Source organism: Bos taurus, chromosome 14 (genome assembly GCF_002263795.3).
Source record: "Bos taurus isolate L1 Dominette 01449 registration number 42190680 breed Hereford chromosome 14, ARS-UCD2.0, whole genome shotgun sequence".
Lineage (NCBI taxonomy): Eukaryota > Metazoa > Chordata > Mammalia > Artiodactyla > Bovidae > Bos > Bos taurus.
The window spans coordinates 13,382,277-13,403,247 of NC_037341.1; the positions used below are offsets into that span (position 1 = coordinate 13,382,277).

General features: G+C 44.3%; 1 non-coding gene across 1 annotated transcript; it reads left to right on the forward strand.

Moving 5' to 3' along the window:
* The first annotated feature begins 8,600 nt into the window (after window positions 1-8,600).
* MIR2310 (microRNA mir-2310) lies at window positions 8,601-8,664 on the forward strand. Its single transcript, NR_031046.1, has one exon. It is a non-coding gene; the product is annotated as a microRNA mir-2310 (primary transcript).
* Window positions 8,665-20,971: the final 12,307 nt, after the last annotated feature.

Genomic DNA, 20,971 nt, shown 5'->3' on the forward strand with positions numbered 1-20,971 from the left:
GGAGACAAAGCAGCATGTGTTCCTCGGACTGACCCCACCAAGGGGAAAGGGAACTGGGATATTAATACACCTGTCAGTAATGGATGGAGGGCTGTTCCCAGCAGACATACATTCTCGGGCATGTCCAGGTGGTCTGGCTAACTCTGAAGAAAAGCACTTAGGCCGGGAGATGCAGGAGCTTCTGCTGGAAGTTAGGTTTGCATGCCCTGTAGTGGTAAGGGCAATAGGTTATGGGATGTAGGGTATAGGGAGGTTTCCAGAAGCAGCTGCTACAAGTGTCTATTGTATGCTTGCAGTAGCCCAGGGTCTGGCATAGTAGCCTATATCAAGCAGCATTTTTATTCATGAACCCTCTGAAATGTTATTCAAACTGGATTCTACATTTTTTAGGGGAAAGATGCTTAGCAATTATCAGACGTTCAAAAGGATCCCTGACCCCAGAGATTTAACAGCCACTGGTACAGAAATCCAACTGACTCCTGGTTTGTCCCTTTCCTAGTCATCCACTGAAAAATGTTGCTAGTGCACCACAGAGTAAGTGTAAAGGCTGCATCTACCCACAACACCACAGTAATCTCAGGGGAAGATAAAGATGTTCCCACCAATGAGAGTGAAGATCTGAGCCAAGAGTAACCTGCCAACTTGCCGAGGAAAAGAGGCCCTGCCCCCGGCACACACCTCAATACACCAAACGGGAGATAATAATCCCTCTCTTATGATCTCTACCTTATAAGGCTGTTGGAAGAATTAAAAGGCGTAATGTATGTAATATATTTAGGACTTCCCTGGTGACTCAGTAGTAAAGAATCTACCTGCCAATGCAAGAGATGTGGGTTCGATCCCTGGGTCAGGAAGATCCCCTGGAGAAGGAAATGGCAACCCACTCCAGTGTTCTTGCCTGGAAAATCCCCATGGACAGAGAAGTCTGATGGGCAGTAGTCCATGAGGTCGTAAAGAGTCAGACACGATTGAGCAACTAAACAACAACCACATCATGTCATATATTTAATTATCTCACTGAGGTCTCAGCACCACAGGTTTTAGAGAACTATGCAGAGACCACATTTTCATTCTTCACTGAGGCGCCTAGAATCCTTGGATGCATAAAGACATGTTGGGCTGAAACGTAAGCAGAGGGAAGAGTGACAGGGTGAGTGGGCATCTGGACCAGTGATTTTTGGCCTACTGGATGTTTCCGGAGAGGCCCATTTAAAGCCAACGACACACAGAGAGTGCATTTATTGCATTTTAGCGGGCTAGTGTCATTGCGATTGGACTGCCTGAGTGCTTACATGACCCCGTGATAATGGAGACAGCTGGAAGGTCGGAAATATGGAGATAATATGGAGATGCTTCGGATGCATTTCCAAATGTTTCCCTGATGCGGGAGGTGGGGGAGTCTGATAGAAAGTGGTCTCCTGACATTTGTCTATAGGATGCCAAGTCAACATGCTGAACTGAATACATTCCCATCTTAGGTACATTTTTTAACGGGCTTGGCTGGTACATTTTTTGCACTGTCTGCATGTTGGGCAAAGAGCCGCCTAGAGAAGGTAAATAAAGCCACAGCCTCACAGGTCTCTGGACTAGAAGTGTTTTCAAACACTTGCTTAGAAGCAGTGCTATAGCCTGGGAAAGAGTCTGAGGTTTAGGCATCAGATGGCCTGGATGAAAAGTTTGGCCTTCTATTTACTTTTTTCTCCAAAGTAAACTTTAATGGTTCTGAGCTATTACAGACCAAAATTCAATACAATCATGTTCAATATGGGAGGTGCATTATATAATAGGGGTGTTCCAACTTAGATTCTTTGGATAATACAATCAATATTTATTAAGGGATAAATTTAAAATAAAATAATGTTCAAATTTGAATATATACATATATATATATATAAATATGTTTAATATATACAATTAAAGTCCAAAGATAACTGCTGTAATTATTTAGAGCCTAGACTCAGAAAATATATTTTTCAGGGAGAAGTATTTTAATACTGACATTATCTAGAATTGCCAACAAATATTGTTAGTAAAAAGAACACCTTTAATGATTTTAATACTGGTTTTATGACCTTCAACTCACTATACATAAAGAATTAAATCAAATGGCCCTAAAACTCATTGCACTTACACAGAAACTAAATCCAGGTCGTGAAGATTAGTAATGTGCAGACACACGTGTGTGTGTATGTAGGTGTGTGTGTGTGTATGTGTGTGTGTGTGTGTGTGTGTGTTGAGAGCAAAACCAGTAGCTGTTATGAGTCTCCAGCCCCACCCCTGCTTTGAGATTTCAGGGGTGAACCAAGTTAGGAGGCAGGAGCTGGGCTAATTGACTCAGTTATGCTTATAAGTAAGCAAAATAGAGCAGAGGTCAGCAAACTGCTCCCCACAGGCCAAATCCGCTGGGCCTGCCAGTTTCTGTAAATGATGTTTCATTGGATGACAGCCACACCCGTTTGTGTCTGCAGTGTCTACAGCTGCTTTTATAAAACAGTCACAGAGTTGAGCAGTTGTGACAGAGACCAGATGGACCACAGGCCTAAAATATTTACTATCTGACTCTCCACTGAAAATACTTGTTGACCTCGGCAATATAAGACAAGTGAAATCCATATTAGGAACGCGTTCTTGCACCAACTTTTAAAGCCTGCATCATCCAGAGCTAAGAACTTTCTTTTCCAACCCGGTGGGAAATACGATCAGAACTGACCTTGAAGGAACCTCTTCCTTCCTCCACATTCTTCCATCTCCTCCATCCACACCCATCCCCTCATGGTGATCCCCAATTCTCTCTTGCCCATTTACGGGAGACAGGGACACAGATTATAAGTGAGTTGCTCAAACCACAATGTTGTGATCCCTCCACAAACCATGGTGTGGTCTGAACGACCCCAACCTATATCGCTGGAATATCAACTTTATAGAAAAATATGAACATCTCATCTTTCATGAAAGCAAATAAGGAGACTGAGGTGGAGTATAGGACTGCAAAAACTTCCCATTCTGCTTTGGAAACCCTAATGTCTGCTCCTGAAGGGATAGGTTACCCTCTGCTGGGTTTTTTAGAAGAGAAATTTGGCAAGTTTTCTTGCCAGAGCCTGACACTTCAGTGTCAGACTGAGCTGCACTTAACTCTTTGTTCCACGGCTAACTGGCTGTGTGTCTTAAGTGCTCCAAGAGACTCAGGGCCTCCCATTCTGCCAGGCAATGGGTAAGAATATCTTCCTGGGAAGACTGGGGGTGAGTTGGAAAAAGATGCTGTGTATCAATGGTTCTCAAAACTGGCTGCCCATGAAAACTATTAAGGAACTTTCTGGATGCCCAAGCCCCACCCTCAGACCAATGAAAATCAGCGCTGGCATTTTAAAAATTGCTCCAGGGGATCCTACTGTGAAGCTTGGGTTAAGAAAAGACTGATGTTCATGGAACGTTAGCATGAGTCATAACTGGTTATCAGTAAATGGCAGCTTAATGTGGGGGCTGGGAGGGTGAGGGGTAAGCATATGGCTCTCACCTGGGACTGCCCTGTCCTCTGCAAGCTCCAACTTACCCCACTGGGGCAAATAGCCTGGGGTTAACGTGGCACCCCACCTCTATCATCTATTTGTATCACAGAGCCTAATGGTGCCTTTAAATCACATCAGGGAGACAGCTCCGGGCTCCACCTGCTGATAGTCCCAGGTGTAAGGTGGTTGCTGCTGCCAGGGTATCTGGGGGTGAACACTAAGCCCATTAAAGCCCAAGAACCCAAGAGTCCTTAAGAGTCCTGACAAGCACACTCCCCACCCTTTGGAGGCCACTGGCAATTTATGAGCTGCCCTGGAAACACTCTAGAGTACATCAAACTCACCCCTTGTTCCACCTTCTTGCTATGGATGTGGAGCAGTGTGTGTGTGTGTGTGTGTATGTGTGTGTGTAGACTGAGGAACTCTCGACCCTGGAGTCAGAGGCCTGGCTTCTCTCCTACCTTGTTCCAGCCTGGGTTCCCAAATGAAGAGCCCGAGTTAGAGGCATGTACCTTGGTAGTTTATTTTGGAAGTGATCCCAAGGACAGTGAGTGAAGCACCAGTGAGTAAAACAGGAAGGAAGAGACACGAATGTAAAAATATGCTATCAATTAGGCCATGACTAGGACCGATTGTGGCTCAGTCTCCTGCCAGGTAAAATATGTCTGAGAACAATCCACCTGGGAGAATGAAAAGGGGATGTTATTTATTCAATGGGATTTATTCAACAGTTCCAGACCCACCCTAGGTCAGGAGTGGTCCCTGCAGCATCAATCTCTCTGATAATCCATCCTTAGAAGCTGAGCAAAGTTTTACAGTGGGCCAGAGAAGCCGGGGCAGGAGATTACCTTCTCCCCCTCCCCCAGCAGAAAAGCTGTTGAAACTGCATGGAGCTGTTTGCTGAGAATATGGGGCTGGGGCCAGGGGGGGAAGAGTGTAACAGGTACTCAGTACGAAATTCAGCTTTCCCATGGAGCCCCTGCCACAGCGGGTGCTCTGGACAGGATCCCATCTGGTCCTCCTTCACCCCCAAGGGGCTTGGCACCTTTTCATTTCACAGACTAGGAACCTGGACCTTAGAGATGGCAGGTAACCTACAGGGGCTGAAGGGGACTCAAACCCAGGCTACCCGCCTTGGAGTCTCCCTGGGCTGGGAGATGGAGATTCCAGACTCATAGTGGCATCTTTCTGATTCTTGGCGTACTTGTCCGTAAGACCATGTCGATAAACTCTGCCGCCTTCCTAAGCTGTGATGAAGATAAAATGAGAAATGCGTATAAGCTCTAAAGGGAAATATATATGCAGGGGTTTATATTTTTTTCATAAGGCAAAAAACGAAACAGTGTAACAGCGTGTTCCTGGTAGCAGTGGAAGGGGTGAACAGGTTTGAAAGCCACATCTATAACTTGGGTGGTTCCGCTTGAACAGACAGGCTGCCACAGAGAGCCGGGAGCAGAGGCAGGCTCCTCCCGGTCAGGAGACAGCCTTTCTCTGGGGGTTCAAACAAACATCTAAAGCACGGGGGCAGAAGGACAGTTGCTGGGTGTGCCTCTGGGTGTCCTAGGGAAACAAAAGCTAAGAACTACAGCTTCTCTCACACGAGGTGAAGCAACTTTGCAATTGAAAGACACACAGCAATCTGCCTGGAGCAATTATGTTTTCATTATTATTCCCAAGCTGCTGTGTCACAAATCACATTTTCCATCCCGGGGCGTGTTGGTGCAGAGCTGCTGATTGCAGTTCCCATCACTCCACCAGCTGACTGCTCCAGCCGGGCCCCAGGAGCAGCAAGCCAGCCTGGGGCTCATTAGTTGCCATACTGGCACACAGACTGCCAACCCATCCGAGCAGATGCTGTGTACTGAGGGAAAACTCCCCATTTGAAAACGATTACAGAGTCCTTTTTACTATCAAATTCCTGTTGGGTGTTTTTTTTTTTTTTTTCTAGAAAGAAAGACCGTGAAACCCTTGAAGATTTCCATGTCGATCTGCATTACCGCTCAGCTAAGAGTGCTGAGACTGGGTGTGACTCTGACTCGCTTGCACAAACACACAACACACCCAGGCGCTCTGGCTCTATTTTAAGTGGCGGACTCCAGAGCTCAGGGGCTCTGCTGTGCTCATGCCGCCATCATGTGGTTAGAGTAGGAACTGCACCAGGAATCCGCCAAGTTTGATGAGGACTCGTGTTTCCTTCCATCCTTCTTCTTTCCTTCCTTCCTCCCTGCCTCCATCTTCTCGCTTCCTTCTTCCCATCTTTCTTTCCACCATTCTGACTCTGTAACAAACACTGGGACATAAAAATGCATCTGAGACACCTCCTGCTTTTAAGTAGCCTAGTGAAACAGAAGAGGAAAAGTGAAAGGGAAATAATAATTAATTTCCACTTCTTCCAGTCCCTCCTCCTGGGTTCTTGAGAATTATCACAGTTAATTCTCACAAAAGCTCTGTGTGGGGAGAGGCCACTTGCTTCTCCAGGGGATGTTTCCAGTCCAGGAATCGAACCCGGGTCTCCTGCATTGCAGGCAGATTCTTTACCGACTGAGCTAAGAGGGAAGCCTTTTTATTGACACCTAGTTGTCAAATGAAGTTGAAGGGTCAGGCAACATATCTTTGATGACTGTTGGTAAAATAGACCAGGTGAATTCAGTGTCCAAATTGTACAGCTTATATTTAGGAAGAGCTAATTCCTACAAAACTTCATGGGCTTTACATCTAGGGAACACAGAACAAATTATGCTTTTGCTTGCTTTTTGTCTTGAAGAAAAATCAACACTTTGCCCAAAAAAAAGGCCTTAAAACTATGTCCTTCTTATTTGTCTATTAGATTATCTGTCTTATAATTCTTAACTTGTAGAAGCTCTTTGTATCCTCTGGATATCTTAAAGCTATTATCTTCTGTGTTATATGAGTTGTGAATACGTTCTCATAATCAGTTATTTGCTTTCTCTGTTTATGGAGTTCCTTAACAGTCAAAATATTTAAAATTATTGTTTTTGAAGGAAACTATGAAAGTGAAAGTTAGTCACACAGTTGACTCTGACCCTTTGCTATCCCGTGAACTGTAGCCAGACTGGCTCCTCTGTCCATGGAATTCGCCAGGAAAAAATACTGGAGTGGGTTGTCATTTCCTTCTCCAGGAGATCTTGCCAACCCAGGAATCGAACCCCGGTGTCCTGTATTGCAGGCAGATTCTTTACCAACTGAGCCACTAGGGACCTATAAGCAAGGTAAAAAGACAACCCTCAGAATGGGAGAAAACAGCAAATGAAACAATTGGCAAAGAACTAATCTTCAAAATATACAAGCACCTCATGAAGCTCAGTACCAGAAAAGCAAACAACCCGATCAAAAAGCGGGCAGAAGACTTAAACAGACATTCTCCAAAGAGGATATACAGATGGCTAATAAACATATGAAAAGATGCACAACTTCCACATCAAAACTATAGTGAGGTATCTCACACTAATCAGAAAGTCTACAAACAATAAATGCTGGAGAAGGTGTGGAGAAAAGGGAAAGTCCCTCTTGCACTGTTTGTGGGAATGCAAATTGATACAGCCACTATTAAAAAACTAGGAATAAAACTCGGAGAAGGCAATGGCACCCCACTCCAGTACTTTGCCTGGAAAATCCCATGGATGGAGGAGCCTGGTGGGCTGCAGTGCATGGGGTCGCGAAGAGTCGGACACGACTGAACGACTTCACTTTCACTTTTCACTTTCATGCATTGGAGAAGGAAATGGCAACCCACTCCAGTGTTCTTGCCTGGAGAATCCCAGGGACAGGGGAGCCTGGTGGGCTGCCGTCTATGAGGTCACACAGAGTCGGACACAACTGAAGCAACTTAGCAGCAGCAGCAGCAGGAATAAAACTACCATATGACCCAGCAATCCCATTAGTGGGCATATACCCTAAGGAAACCATAACTGAAAAAAATAAGTGTATCCCAATGTTCAGTGCAGCACTATTTACAATAGCTAGAACATGGAAGCAACCTAGATGTTCATGGACAAATGAATGGATAAAGAAGTTGTGGTACACATACACAATGGAGTGTTACTCAGTTATAAAAAGGAATGCATTTGAGTCGGTTATAATGAGGTGGACAACATAGAGCCTATTCTGCAACATGAAGAAAGTCAGAAAGAGAAAGACAAATACTGTATATTAATGCATATATATGGACTCTAGAAAGATGGTACTGATGAACATATCCACAAGGCAGCAGCAGAGACGCAGACACAGAGAACAGGCTATGTCTCTATGTGGAGGAGACATAGAGGAGGAGAAAGAAGGGGAGATGCTTTGAGAGAGTAGCACTGAAACATATACATTGCCGTATGTAAAGTAGACAGCCAGTGGGAATCTGCTATATGATTCAGGAAGCCCAAAGGCGGTGCTCTGGGACAACCTAGAGGGGTGGGATGGGGAGGGAGATGGGAGGGGGGTTCCAGAGGGAGGGGACATATGTATACTTGTGGCTGACTTATGCTGATGTATAGCAGAAAGCATCATAGTATTGTAAAGCAATTGTCCTCCAATTAAAAAATAAATAAAATTGTTTTTAAAATAACTAAAGCTGTTAATTTTGTTTTCCCTTTACAGATTCTGAGTTCCCTGTCTTCCTTAAGAAGGCCTCCTCCACCTCAAAGTATGATAGAGTCTTAGTGAATATTATTTTTAACAAATGATTTTATAATTTTATTTTTATGCTTATATTTAGTCCATGTGAATTTATTTTTGTACTCTGTTTAAGTTAAGCTAACTTCATTTTCATCCAAATGTGAAATCAATGGTCTTTGCATCATTTAAAAAATTTTTTTCTCCAGTGAACTGAAATGGCACATTTACCATAGAATGTATGCCCATATATAGCTGGATCTTTTCTGTTTCTCCAACTTATTTACACTTCTCCACTGCTATGCTATTTTTATTTAGGGTACCCCCTACTATTTTCTTGTACAAAATATAGCCATAACTAAATGTCAACTTCAACATCATATATGTATACATTGTCTGGATTTTTAAACAGGCATCAGTTTTGTTAATAGAAACAGTCTTCATTTCTTTACCTTCTGCAGAGCTGACATTGGTTTTTTGTTTTGTTTGGGTTTGTTTCTGGATGCCAGGGAAAACCTGGACCTGTCTCTGAACCTGCTAGAGGGAATTCAGTTGGCCCAGGTTGAGTCAGCCCGTTCCACTGTGTCAGGGGAGGGGTCTCGTGACCACCAGGCGCCCACCCCTAATAGTGAGCAGTGGTTGTTCTCAGGAAATGGAGTAGAGTGAGATGGACAGCGATCCCAGTGGTGTTTCTTGTGTTCCTTAACCCCAACTCATTCAAACATCATGCACTCATTGCTATTTATTTGCCAGAGCTTGGGGATGGGGAATCAAAACTATATCAGGGACACGCTTTGCATCCAAAGAGTTGAGGGGTCCAGAAGAGATAGACATCTGTGAGGACAAAATAAGTGCCTCACTAGACAGGAAAGTGTAATGAATGCATGCGTATCCTGCTGGGGCTTTGGGGCCTGAGGGCAGGGGTGGGTGGAAGGGAGCAGTGAAGTCCTCCCAAGTGAGGCAAGAATGTGACAAAGAAGTAGTTGAGGGCTTCCCAGGTCATACAGTGGATAGGAATCCACCTGCCGATGCAGGAGACATGGGTTCGATCCCTGATCCGAGAAGATCCCACATGCCTTGCAGCAACTAAGCCCGTGCACCACAACTATTGAGCCTGTGCTTTAGAGTCCGGGAGCTGCAACTACCGAAGCCCGAGTGCCCTAGAGTCCACGCCCCACAAGAGAAGCTACCACAGTAAGAAGCCCGTGCGCCGTGACTGGAGAGTAGCAGCCCTCGCTCACTGCAACTGGAGAAGAGCCCATGCAGCAGTGAAGACCCCAAATAAATAATTTATATTTATTATAAATAAATAAATATTATAACATAAATAAAACAATAAAATTATTGGAAAATAAAATAAATATCATTTATTATAAAATAAATACATAAATAATAAATAAATAATACAGAAGTCACACAGCGAGGGTCACACAGCACCCTGTTCTCTCCCCCATGGAGTCTCAGTGTGTGATGATTCTTGTGAGTGTATGCGTGTGTGCATGCACACGTGTGTGCAGGCTGGCCTGGTCCCCTGCCCAGGAACCTAGCCAGAAGCCACAGAAGCTGCAGACTTGGGTTGAAGGGTTTAGGATGGAAGCAGCTCGTATACATCCCCTTCTTCCCTGTCCTCGAGTGACAACACAGGCAAGCGCCTGAGACACACATTTAGAGAAAACAAAGTTCTCCCTGTCCCAGGATGCGGGAGCTTATGCCCTGAATAAAGACTCTGCTTCATGCTGCACCACCTTCTCCCGCCTCCCTTCTGACACACAAGTGCTATTTGTCTGAAAGTTTATCTCAACTGGAGGTTTTAAGGAAGCCCCCTTGACACTGCCGTAGATCCTGTGTTATGCCTCAGCTGTTTTTTGATGTTCGTCTGTTCACACGGATGAAGTCATGAAGATCACAATCTAGGGCAAGATGATATTTTCTGTGGTAATTATTGTTCTTGGAAATAGGAGGGAATGGGATGGAGGGACAGGATCTCGGCAGCCATCCAACGCAACGCGGGGTTAACCCCTGAGGGAGCAGAGACCAGAGAGGTGACATGACTTGGCCAAGTTCACACAGCTCGTTCTTTTTGCACAGATGTATCTAAAGAGAACTTTTCTAGGAAGGTTTCCCCATCATATCAGTATGCGACTAAATGGAGATAGCCTTTCAGTAGAGTATATCACCTCTTTTCTTCCCAACATCAAGAGCAGCCTTCAAAGTGTCAGTCGCTCAGTCATGTCTGACTGTCTGTGACCCTATGGACTGCGGCCTCTGTCCGTGGAATTTTCCACGCAAGGATACTACGGTGGGTAGCCATTCCTTTCTCCAGGGGATCTTCCCGACCCAGGGATTGACCCTGGGTCTCCCACATTGCAGGCAGATTCCTTACCATCTGAGTCACCAGGGAACCCCAAACATCAAGATCAGGGTTATTTATATTTTTTGTACATGAGAGTTTGCAAATATAAAATTTGATTAAAGAGAGCAAAATTATTTCAAAGGATAAACCATAAAGGATTATAGGCTCCCTCTCCACAAAAAAAAAGGTTCAAACAAGGAGAGGCTAATTAGATGGAAAATACTTATGTCCCACTTGCAGGTCTAAAGAAAAATTTCCCCTAAATACTCCTGTCCCTTTGCTTATTCCTCCTTGCAGAGAGCTCCCAAATCTCATTGGAGAGCTGGAGACAAAGCACAGAGCTTTCATAACCCATCTTTCTGCTTCCCTTTAACAGTCCAAAAGTGTGTGCAGAGAACAGATGTATTTTCTGCCATGTAGAATAAAGTCCTGACCCCAAGGAGAAAAATGTCTTTTTTCCAGTGCTGTCAATAGCTGAGTGGAAAAGCCAGCCTAATTCTGGGGAACAGTTTTAGAAATCCATTGTTGCCTGCATCTCCATCATTCTCTGTGTCTCTAATAAAGCTGGCATACTGTTCTCCATCTGTCCACCTCCTTGTGCCTCGGTGGATTCAGAGCTCTGACAGGGCAAGGGGGCGTTCTGGGTTCACCCCTTCCATCAGAGAATGTCAGTATGAATCAGTCGTAGCTAACTTAAAGACTGTAAATAGCTTTCTCAAATTTTCTTCAAATGTTGCCAAGTTGATCCACAATTTCCTGTGAAATGTAAATGCTTTTCTTTGTCACAGATGAAAAGTACTTCAACACTCAACACTTTTCCCCCCTATACTTGGCTTTTTGGACAAAAGCAGAACAGAATGTATGACCGATGAGAACTCCAGCCGGCCTGGAAAACCAGTCAAAGGGTCAGTCCAAGAGCAGGCACAGACTGGAAGTCAAGGAAATCACACCAGCGTCGCTGGAACACATCCAGGTTGTATCCTCTTCTTAGAGTCCCAGAGAGCTTCAGCGCCAGGCAGGTCCTCACAGGCCACCTAATGCAACCACCTTGAGGAATCTGAAGTCCTGCTCCCATATCCCCAACAATATCAGTCCAAGCTCAGCCCACCTCCCGCCAGAGAACTGGAGTTTAAAAAAGCCCAAGGTAGCCCAGGCCATCTTCTGGGTTCTAAGATGCATGTATTTTTGCGTTTTACCTCCGAGCTTGAAGTGCCTGTTAAGATTTTCTGATTTAACGTCTTGTGACAGTGCTTGGCTGGGCAGTGGAACTGACACGGCTGTTGCTTGTGCGTGTGTAAGCTTAGCTCTTTCTTACGGAGTAGTGAACACTGCAAGCTCTCAATGTGTCAGTCATCAGACCATTTAGATGTCTTTGTGACCTAAAAAAAAAAAATTTAACAGTTGAAATTTTCTGAAAATTACAAAAGTACTGACATCAAAATGTTCAAAGGACCTTGGAAAAAAGTCCTGGGGACGACAGTGTAGCACCCTTAAGCAATGTTGTATCGCAGTGTTGTTATAAAGAGGGCAAAACTGAAGGCAGAGTACAGACAAAATTGTTTACCATGCTGTTGATTTATAATATGCCAGTAACTCTGCTAAACCCTTTCTATATGTTATTCCTCTTAATCCACACAGAAACGTAATAAGGTAGTTAGTACACGTCTGTCATCCCTTATACAAAAGGTTTGGGGCAAGGTGAATTTTGAAATTTATGACAATTTTTATTATTTTAGAAAGGTAATACAATGCATGCCTGTGTGCTAAGTTGCTTCAGTAGCATCTGACTCTTTACGACCCCATGGAGCGTAGCCCACCAGGTTCCTCTGTCCATGGGATTCTCCAACCAAGAATTCTGACGTGGGTTGCCATGCCATCCTCCAGGGCATCTTCCTGACCCAAGAATTGAACCTGTGTCTCTTAGGTCTCTTGCACTGTCAGGCAGGTTTTTTACCACTAGCTCCACCTGGGTAGCCCAATATAATATAATATACAAATATATATAAATATATATATATATATAGAGAGAGAGAGAGAGAGTGTGTGTATCTTGTCTAATATTATCAATGCCTGGGATACTGTGTTTTAATTAAACACATTAATATCTATCAGCAAAATACAGTATATTGACAAAAGGTAAGATAAAGAAAGACCCCAACAAGCTCCGTGTCAGGTCAGGTCAGGTTTAGTCGCCAAATGAGTTTGCCACGAGCTTACGAAAATATATTCTGCTGTCTGGTATTTGGGGATTTTAGAAATGCAAATGAGGCATTATGGATTTGTATTACTATCTCCATTCTGCAAATTAAAAAAGCAAGGCTTCGTAAGTAGCTTCCTGTAAGTAGCTGGCTGTGAGACCAGATCATTCTCACTCCATAGTACGCCATGCATCAAGGTCTTAACCAGGATGCTCTACAGTCTCAGAGAAACACCTGTCAGGTGGTTGAGGGTCGCCACCACGGGCCCGAGTCTCTTCTGCATGCTAACCATCCGCACACAGCCACTGCCTCAAATCTCGCGATGATGGATGCTCTCCTTGGAACACACAGCTGTTACCTTCTGTCCCCTTTTAACCACACCGCACAACAAATCTCACACCACCCAGCGGGAGCCATCTGCTCACACAAGACCAGAAAGGTGTGGTGAGGAATTCCACTCTTCAGTGGTATCAACCACTTGTTCAATGAATTAAAAATAAAAATTCATAAGCAGATGGTAGGGCCTCTACTATTATAGCCCTTACAATTTTAGAAGGAAAAAACAAAAGAGAGAGCCATCATTGGTTCCAAACCGTTTTGAGAAACTTCCTGCCAGGTTCTAGTGAAGTCACAACTCCTCATATAAATTATTCTGGAAAAGTCACAAATATCATAAAAAATTTAATAATAAAACTGTATAAGCTCTGTAGTCAGTTTATCTGGCTTGAATCTCACTCCTATCAGAGTGACTGAGCAAATTATTTAACCTCTCTTTGTCTCAATTTTTCCATCTAACTATTGGGGATAATATTGCTTACTTTGGGGAGTTAGTACAAAAATGAAATGAGTTCACACATGTGCGTTCTCTGGCCATGACAAGGACTCAGTAAATATGAACTTTGCACCATTATCATCACAAACACAATCATTATCATCATGGATACATTTTAACCTATAAACTGTGGTTTCCCAGAAAGGAAAAAGGACAGAAGCAAATTTAGGAGGCAGATCTATCTCTAAAGCTCAGGATCTTCAGCATTAGACTCTCTTACTTCACGTGCCCAGGAGATGTGGTGCCTGAAAACTAATCTAACTCTGAAATTTTAGGACCCTTACAAAACCACACCAAGGAGCAATATCACGTCTTTCCCTGTCTCAGAGTCAGCGCAAAACAAAACAAACGCACATGGCCATCTCCATGGAATCTCCTGGCTGTATTAAAGTGGCTTATATCTGCTCCAACACTATCATTACCAAACGTTTTACTAGGGGTGAGAATTCACGTGGTGCTCTCCAAAGAAACAAAGGAGCTTCAGACAGTCCTAGTCATCAAAGAGATCTCACCCTCGTAGAAGTCACAGTGTTTATAATTATTAGGGCTTTCCCAAAGAAAGGCAATGCCAAAGAATGCTCAAACTACCGCACAATTGCACTCATCTCACACGCTAGTAAAGTAATGCTCAAAATTCTCCAAGCCAGGCTTCAGCAATATGTGAACCGTGAACTTCCTGATGTTCAAGCTGGTTTTAGAAAAGGCAGAGGAACCAGAGATCAAATTGCCAACATCCGCTGGATCATAGAAAAAGCAAGAGAGTTCCAGAAAAACATCTATTTCTGCTTTACTGACTATGCAAAAGCCTTTGACTGTGTGGATCACAATAAACTGTGGAAAATTCTGAAAGAGATGGGAATACCAGACCACCTGATCTGCCTCTTGAGAAATCTGTATGCAGGTCAGGAAGCAACAGTTAGAACTGGACATGGAACAACAGACTGGTTCCAAATAGGAAAAGGAGTTCGTCAAGGCTGTATATTGTCACCCTGTTTATTTAACTTACATGCAGAGTACATCATGAGAAACCCTGGACTGGAAGAAACACAAGCTGGAATCAAGATTGCCGGGAGAAACATCAATAACCTCAGATATGCAGATGACACCACCCTTATGGCAGAAAGTGAAGAGGAACTAAACAGCCTCTCAATGAAAGTAAAAGTGGAGAGTGAAAAAGTTGGCTTAAAGTTCAACATTCAGAAAACGAGATCATGGCATCCGGTCCCACCACTTCTTGGGAAATAGATGGGGAAACAGTGGAAACAGTGTCAGACTTTATTTTTCTGGGCTCCAAAATCACTGCAGATGGTGACTGCAGCCATGAAATTAAAAGATGCTTACTCCTTGGAAGGAAAGTTATGACCAACCTAGATAGCATATTCAAAATCAGAGACATTACTTTGCCAACAAAGGTTCGTCTAGTCAAGGCTATGGTTTTTCCTGTGGTCATGTATGAATGTGAGAGTTGGACTGTGAAGAAGGCTGAGTGCCGAAGAATTGATACTTTTGAACTGTGGTGTTGGAGAAGACTCTTGAGAGTCCCTTGGATTGCAAGGAGATGCAGCCAGTCCATTCTGAAGGAGATCAGCCCTGGGATTTCTTTGGAAGGAATAACGCTAAAGCTGATACTCCAGTACTTTGGCCACCTCATGCAAAGAGTTGACTCATTGGAAAAGACTCTGATGGTGGGAGGGATTGGGGGCAGGAGGAGAAGGCGATGACAGAGGATGAGATGGCTGGATGGCATCACTGACTCGATGGACGTGAGTCTGAGCGAACTCCGGGAGTTGGTGATGGACAGGGAGGCCTGGTGTGCTGCGATTCATGGGGTCGCAAAGAGTCGGACACGACTGAGCGACTGATCTGATCTGATCTGAATGGCTCAGTAGGTCAAGAGTCCACTGTGATGCAGGAGACACAGGAGACACAAGTTCAGTCCCTGGGTGGGAAAGATCCCCTGGAGGAGGAAATGGCAACCCACTCCAGGATTCTTGCCTAAAGAATCCCATGGACAAAAGAGCCTGACAGGCGACAGGCCATGGGGTCGCAAAGGGTCGGACACAACTGAGCACATGGCACACTTATTTATAATATATATATATATATTATATTATATATATATATATATATATTACTTTTGTTAGATGCCTGACATCTTGTGCTTGATACTTATTTGCTGCATCTGAGTTCAATTTATTCAGAGACAGTGATTTTTATTTTCTCCTATGAATTCTTGGATTTTTAAAAGGAGAGGCCATGTTTTGCTTATTTCTTTATCCATATTGCCTACAAAATGAATGCTTAAGGAAGGAAGGGAAAGGGAGGGAGAGAAGAAGGGAGCAGGGAATGAATGACATGTGTGCTCTGTGTCTCTAATGGGATTCTACCATATTGACTCATGGTCCCCAAAACAGTCTCTAGAGCACCCAGCAAATACACCCCATAGTCAGTATTCCCATCAGTCCTCCCCCCACACCCAGGCACGCCCCCACCTGGCCATGTGAAAACTGTTCCCTCGGAAGCTGTAGGGAAGTGAACCATCTAAGACCTAAACCCAGCAAAGCTGATTTCTCTTTTCTCTTTTAATCACCTTGCCAAAATGGAAAAGGGGAGTCAAAAATAAAAGGAGAATATGTCCTAAACGCACCTTGATCTAACGGCAATAACGGTAAAGTTTACCTTGGAGATAAACGTGCTTCAGTAGCTGGCATATAAAGAAGTTCTGGTTTCCCCTACAGTCTTGGGGGAGTTTTGAGGGGACCCCCACTGAGCACACTGTTGAAGTGTCATTCCTCAGCTGCTGCACACCTTGCTGTGACTGCGCCTTTCCTGAAAGCTTTACATTGCCAGTGTCACCTAGTGGTTGCTTTGGGGAAGCAAATGCGACCTGGATTCAAACCCCTCCACTCCATATACTAGCTGTGTGAACGCTGGCAATATCATCCTTTGTAAGCCTGTATTTCCTTACTTTAAAATGCACATATCATAGCACCTGCCTGGTAGAGCTGTTTTAGAAATTAAAATAAATAATCTGCATGGAAGGTACTCAGCTCACTGTTTCACTTGCCTGGTGGTTCAGATAGTAAAGAATCTGCCTACTATGCAGGAGAACTTCCCTGTAGCTCATACGGTAAAGAATCTGCTGGCAATGCAGGAGACTCAGGTTCCATCCCTGGGTGGGGAAGATCCCCTGGAGAAGGGAATGGCAACCCATTCCCATGGACAGAGGAGCCTGGTGGGCTACAGTTTATGTGGTCTCGAAGAGTCAGACATGACTGAGCAACTAATACATACACACATTGTTTGACAAAAATGTCTTAAAAAGCATATGAAACTATTTATTATCATTTATTGCCTTGATAACATGTTGCATTTACTAATTGATGCTCCTTAGGTTGTAATTTAAGTGTTTAATGCATGTTTGCTTTCTTTATGGCAATAGCTACATACTGAATTTCTGCTATAGTCTTGAAGTGATTAATATCAGCAAAATTTCAGCAAGAAAGGATGGTTCCTGGCAAAATTGTGACATAGGTCAGAGCAAGCTGTGCAGCAGAGTGGCACGAATGTGTCTGAGGGCTATTTTATCTTCTCTGACCAACTTTCAGAGAAGCCATCACCTGCCCATCTCTAAGTAGAATATTCTCCCAAGCCCAGGAAACAAACTGGAAGTTGGATCCTGTGAGTAAGTTATATTATGTGCCAATGAGAATACAGGTTTCTGATAAGTTGTATTTATGATCAGGAGATTATCCTGGAATATCCAGGTGGCCGAGTGTAATCATGGGGTTGAGTAATGAGGAAGAGGGAGGCAGAGGGATCAGAACCAGAAAGATGACATCATGAGAAAAATCTCACCATATTGCTGGTTTGGGGAATGGAGAAAGGGAGCCTTGAGCCAAGAAACACAATCAACTTCTAGAAGCTGAAAAAAGCAAAGAAACAGAATCTCCCCTAGAAGTTACAAAAGTCATGCTGACATTTTGATTTGACCAGTGAAGTTCATTTTGGATTTCTGGTCTCCAAACTATAAGATAATTAGCTTGTCATTTAAGGCATTTCATGCGGGTGAGTGCTCAGTCGCTCAGTCATGACTGACCCCATGGATGGTAGCATGCCAGGCTCCTCTGTTCATAGGATTTTCCAAGTAAGAATACTGGTTGCCATTTCCTACTCCAGGGGATCTTCCTGATCCTGGATCGAACCTGCATTTCCTGTATCTCCTGTATTGGCAGGTGGATTCTTTACCACTGAGCCACCTGTGACTTAAGGCACTGAGCCTGTAGTTATTTGTTCCAGAAGCAAGAGGAAGCAAATACATTGGCCCCTCAAGGTTATATAATGGAGGAGCACCCAGGGACAGTGATGACTTGCAGAGTTTATTCAGATGCCCTGGGAGAGCCTGGACAGAAAGAGAATGTGACCTGACAAGTCAAGGAAGAGGAAGATGACAGAGTCTGAACCGTCACTCTGAGCATGAAGATGGAAGGACAGGGTAACCTGGTACAGAGACAAATAACAAGGGAAGGAGTTAGGCAGCTGAGGGCAGCGGGGCTAGGCTATAGGGGCAGGGGGGTTGAGGTTCAAGACTGGCCCTGGGAATGGCGACAGGGATGAGAAGAGAGGCTCCTCTGCATTGTGACTAGGCTAGGATATGCCTGATATTTTACAGTTCTAGCAGCTCTCTTACTGGGGCGGCCCGGACGGTTCTCCATGCTCCAGCCATGGTTCCACCAAGGATGTGTATCTGGACCTCTGTGACATCCTCCATGGCCACTGACAGCAAATCAGCTCTGAATATATGCAGACGAGAGGTCTGTCCAAAGAAGTCAGTGCCAGTGGTCAGTGGGGTGATCCCTCCCATGAGACGCAGACTCTGTCTACTTGTGGAAACACGTCTTTCTCTTCACAATAGTCCTAACATGTCACTTCATGTGGAGAAAGCCCATGCCGATAACATTCTAAGTAAAGCTCATTGTCATAACGTTTTATGTTAATAAAGAAACAGTAGGCTTTGGCTTCTTCCTCCCTCTTCTCACTCTCCTTTCTCTTTCTTTCTGTTCATTCAGTTCAGTTCAGTTCAGTTCAGCCACTCAGTCATGTCCGACTCTTTGCAACCCCATGAATCACAGCATGCCAGGCCTCCCTGTCCATCACCAACTCCCGGAGTTCACTCAGACTCACGTCCATCGAGTCAGTGATGCCATTCAGCCATCTCATCCTCTGTCGTCCCCTTCTCCTCCTGCCCCCAATCCCTCCCAGCATCAGAGTCTTTTCCAATCAGTCAACTCTTCGCATGAAGTGGCCAAAGTACTGGAGTTTCAGCTTTAGCATCATTCCCTCCAAAGAAATCCCAGGACTGATCTCCTTCAGAATGACTGGTTGGATCTCCTTGCAGTCCAAGGGACTCTCAAGAGTCTTCTCCAACACCACAGTTCAAAAGCATCAATTCTGCGGCGCTCAGCCTTCTTCACAGTCCAACTCTCGCATCCATACATGACCACAGGAAAAACCATAGCCAATTCTAAAAGCTCTGAATGTGCCAGAGTATGCAAATTCCACTGAAAGCATGGTACCCAAGGAGATGGGAAGCATGAAAGATGGTGAGTGTGTTTTGTAGCTTTTTTTCAGGATACCATGGACAGCATAATGGTCTTTTCCCCTGTGTTTCTTGTCTTTCTTTCTGTCTGAACTTGCTGTCTCCTGGCTCTCATGTCTGAGTGTTCCGTGTACTTGGAGCAAGATAGTGGTACCAGTCCCAGGGAAACAGCCTAACTCTCCCCAGATATGACTGGAGAAGGAGAGCAGCTTTCAAGTTCAGTGTCTTCAATCACCACCAACAATACCTAATATCTGAGACAAGTATGAGGAATTTTATTTTTAAATTAGGAATGCCTAAAGAAACAAATAAAACAAGAACCCCGAGAGTAATAGGAAAACACAGTGTTCCTCACATTGGAGAGCTATTTCATCTTAATGACAGTTGCCAAAGAACATCCAGCATGTATAATTAAAACCTGCACACCGCATCCATTTACAGGGCAGGGGAAATGAGGGCTGGCAGTGGGCCAACAGGAGGTCCGGGGCCAGATTTCTTTCCAGCTGACTGTGTGTCCTTGGACCAGTCTCTTCCCTGGATCAAGACCTTTGAGTTCTGTGTCATTCAAGCTTCACCTGGGCTCTGAAGGTCCATGACTATATCGTCCTAGCTAAAGGTCACTGCTGTTTTTTCCAAGGTTGCTTTCACAGTCAAGGAATTCCAGGATCAAATGTAAGTGGTGTGTCACGGTGACAAGATGCTCTTGGCTACCTGGCAGAGCAGTCACTGACCACAGAGCAGCAGAAAGGAGCAGAGAAGTTGTATCCTGTACACGATGCTGGGTGGGCACTGACTGGCTCCAGAGGCTACTGCTAAGGAGGCTACCGTCACAAGATCCCGAGTCCCTCCCCACTTCCTTTTTTAAAAAAATGAATTTCAACTTCAATGTCAATATTAGAATGAAGGAGGCAGTCATATGATCTTAGAAATGAAAGAGGCCTTAGAGATAATCTGCAGCAAACCACAGCTCTTCCCAGCACTCAGCACACCCATTTATAGGTGCTGCTGTGCTGTGCTTAGTCTCTCGGTCATCTCTCTTTGCAACCCTGTGGACTGTAGCCTGCCAGGCTCCTCTGACCATGGGGATTCTCCAGGTAAGAATACTAGAGTGGGTTGCCATGCCTTCCTCCAGGGGATGTTCCCAACCCAGGGCTCAAACCCAGGTCTCCCACATTGCAGGTAGGTTCTTTACCATCTGAACCACCAGGGAAGCCCTATTTATAGATGAGGACATTCAAATCTCAAGAGAAGTTGGCCCACAGGTACATTCTCATTAAGTGGCACAGTTAAATTTGAATGCCAGTGGCTCCCCCAGCAGACCCTTGCTTTTTCTGTGATTGCAAAGGCCATCTTTTATTGGAGTCTCTGTATTTGGCTAAAATACAGTCCCACGGAGTCCTTGCTTTGGAAAAAGTGCTCCACAATCCAGCACCATTGGCATCAGCTGGAAACTTGTGAGAAATGCAGAGTCTCAGGCCCCTCCGGGGAACTACACTAAATTAAAATCTAATTTGAGATAAGCTCTCCCAGGTGATTCATATGCACTTTACAGTTTGAGAAGCACCAACATCAACTGTTCTTAACTCAGTACAAATAGCCACATTTTCCTGATAATCTTTGAGCTTTGTATAGTCCAACGCTGGGAATTATTACAGTTCTGTGTGGCCCAAGAGGACCATAATAGTTACGTATAAACCAGCATTAGCAAGTGGTTCTTTAGTCCTCTATGCAGAAATCTGTGACCCCCATGGAAGAAGCCTTAATGATTTTCAATCTCTACTCAGGAATCAACATCCATTTTGGTATCTAGGAAACAAGGAAGCAGCTTGAGGTTTTTTTAAATATCAGATGACTGTGACT